The following is a 2,418-nucleotide window of genomic DNA, read 5'->3' on the forward strand; positions in this document are numbered from 1 at the left end:
GTCTAATTTACTTGACCAAAGAATTACAACTATAAACCAAAGCTTCCTGCTCATCCCTTTAAGTGCTGACCTACCTCAGGTCTAGGGTGGGAGGACAATGAAATGATGCGGGAGGGCAGACAACCAGGTGCATGCATGAGATGCAGAAGCACCGGCATCAAGGGAGTAAAGCCAGCTTTGGATTGGGGCTCAGAAGTTGCATCCCAGATGTACTTATTAGACACAACAGGTCACCTCCTCACACTTTAGAGGCCTGGGCTTCCACCTCTTCTGCTCCAGCATCAAAGAGAGGGTTGTTTTTCCCAGAGACACTGCCAGCCCAGGCTCCTAGGAGCCCGTGGATTGGCCTCTGTCACATTTTAAATGCCACCTCAGGAAGAACAGCATTTGACAATAGAAATTACCCAGTGGTGTGCTCACTTTGGCAGCGCACACACTAAAATTGGAATGCTAGAGAGAAGATTGGCATGGCCCCCCATGCAAGGATGACATGCAAATTTGTGAAGCATTCCATTAAGAAAGAAAAAAAGAGAAAGAGGGGCGCCTGGGTGGCACAGCGGTTAAGCGTCTGCCTTCGGCTCAGGGCGTGATCCCGGCTTTCTGGGATCGAGCCCCACATCAGGCTCTTCCGCTATGAGCCTGCTTCTTCCTCTCCCACTCCCCCTGCTTGTGTTCCCTCTCTCGCTGGCTGTCTCTATCTCTGTCAAATAAATAAAATAAATAAAATCTTTAAAAAAAAAAGAAAAAAGAAAAAAGAGAAAGAAAGGAAAAGAAATTACACAGTGGTGTGGAGTCAGGCTCATGCTGCCCATCTCCACACTGCTTTCTGTGAATCCTGCCCTCCCCCCACCACACATGTGATTGCAACTTTATGTATAAAGAAAATATAGTGTGACCAAATAGTTTTACAAAGTATGCAAAAATCAAGAAATTGAATGCACCAAGCACCAAGTTATTAATGTAGATCCTCAAAGGACATCTTGAATCAACAAAGCATAGGTCATGGTCTTTAAATGACACAACAGACAATTGGATTTAGTCTAAGTCTCTTACAAACATGTGCAACCACCATGCCTTCATGTCAGTGTCAGTACTTTCACATATGGCAGAGAAATTAAACTATCTCTTTACAATCACTGTTACCTGGAGTTACTTCTGGTATATGCAGCCAAAATTAAAACTAATTAATATGGGTAGAGGCAACATTATTTTCTATTTGACTTCTCTACCACAGAACTTTAAAAACAATTTTAATATATTAATTCACAAGATCATAAAGTACTAATAAAATAAATATACATAAAAAACAAAAACTATTTTACAAATAAAAATTACTGAAAATCAGTGGCTAAATATCAATATCCTGATGAAAAAAATATATGAATAGATTTTAAAAAAAGAAAAGACAATGTATATGGGAGTATACAAAGATAATTTTAATATATTAGCATTTAGCACAATATACAATGATAAGTCAATCATATCTCAAAACATGGAAGAAAAAAATAGATGAAAAAATTTAAAAAAATTAATTAAGGTAGTGTATACCATGTTTTGGAAACAATCATCTCTCACTGATGATTGGAATGTGATCAGTATAGTATTTTGCAAGAAGAATTTGGTAACATGTATTGAAACCATTCAAATATGGATAATATTTGAACCAGCAATTCAAGTTCCACAATTTATGTTTTATACTTTATTTTCATAATTGTAGAATTTCTCTTTCTTTTTGGTGTTTCAGGTTCTCCAGGCATGTGTATTGTGCAAGTACAACTCAGAAGCCCAATTTTCTTTTTTCCATAATCCAATAATTTATCAGAATACTTTTCTTTTGGATGAATTCAGCTAATCTTCCATTATTAATGGCAACACTTGCTTTCATGTTTTGTGTTGTTTCATATCCTTGTTCAGATGTGTACAGATTCCTTATCAAATATTGAACAAATATAACATCTTTACCTTTCCTGCACTTTGTTTTTCATAATTGTAAGCCTTACCAATCAAACATCTATCAGAGTTAGAAGAATCAAGTTAATTAGAAGTTACAGAGACAATGAAATTCCAAATAGTAAGCATGTTTTCTCTTCTTAACACCTCCCTCAAATTTATCCCTCCACCATACATGGAAAATAGTCATATAAATAATTCTTTGATAGAGAAAAAAGTAAGGTGAGTTGCTTATTTATACCATAATTTCACTGGAAGCCAACCCATTATACATTACTTCAGCCGGGACATAACCTGAGAACCAGAAAAGCGTAAGCCCTGGATACATTGTAGGCTAAACCCCAACTTTCCCCCTTGACACAATAGTTTATGTGTCACTTTTCTTGTAGGGTCTCTCAAAGCTGAAATTAAATGTTCATAGTATCTTTGTGTGTTCTTTATTAGTAAACTATACTAAAGATCAATAAG

General features: G+C 36.5%; 1 non-coding gene across 1 annotated transcript; it reads left to right on the forward strand.

Moving 5' to 3' along the window:
- The first annotated feature begins 412 nt into the window (after positions 1–412).
- LOC117795497 lies at positions 413–520 on the forward strand. The gene has a single exon (XR_004619549.1). It is a non-coding gene; the product is annotated as a U6 spliceosomal RNA (small nuclear RNA).
- The last annotated feature ends 1,898 nt before the right edge of the window (positions 521–2,418 follow it).

Source organism: Ailuropoda melanoleuca, chromosome 1 (genome assembly GCF_002007445.2).
Source record: "Ailuropoda melanoleuca isolate Jingjing chromosome 1, ASM200744v2, whole genome shotgun sequence".
Classification (NCBI taxonomy): domain Eukaryota; kingdom Metazoa; phylum Chordata; class Mammalia; order Carnivora; family Ursidae; genus Ailuropoda; species Ailuropoda melanoleuca.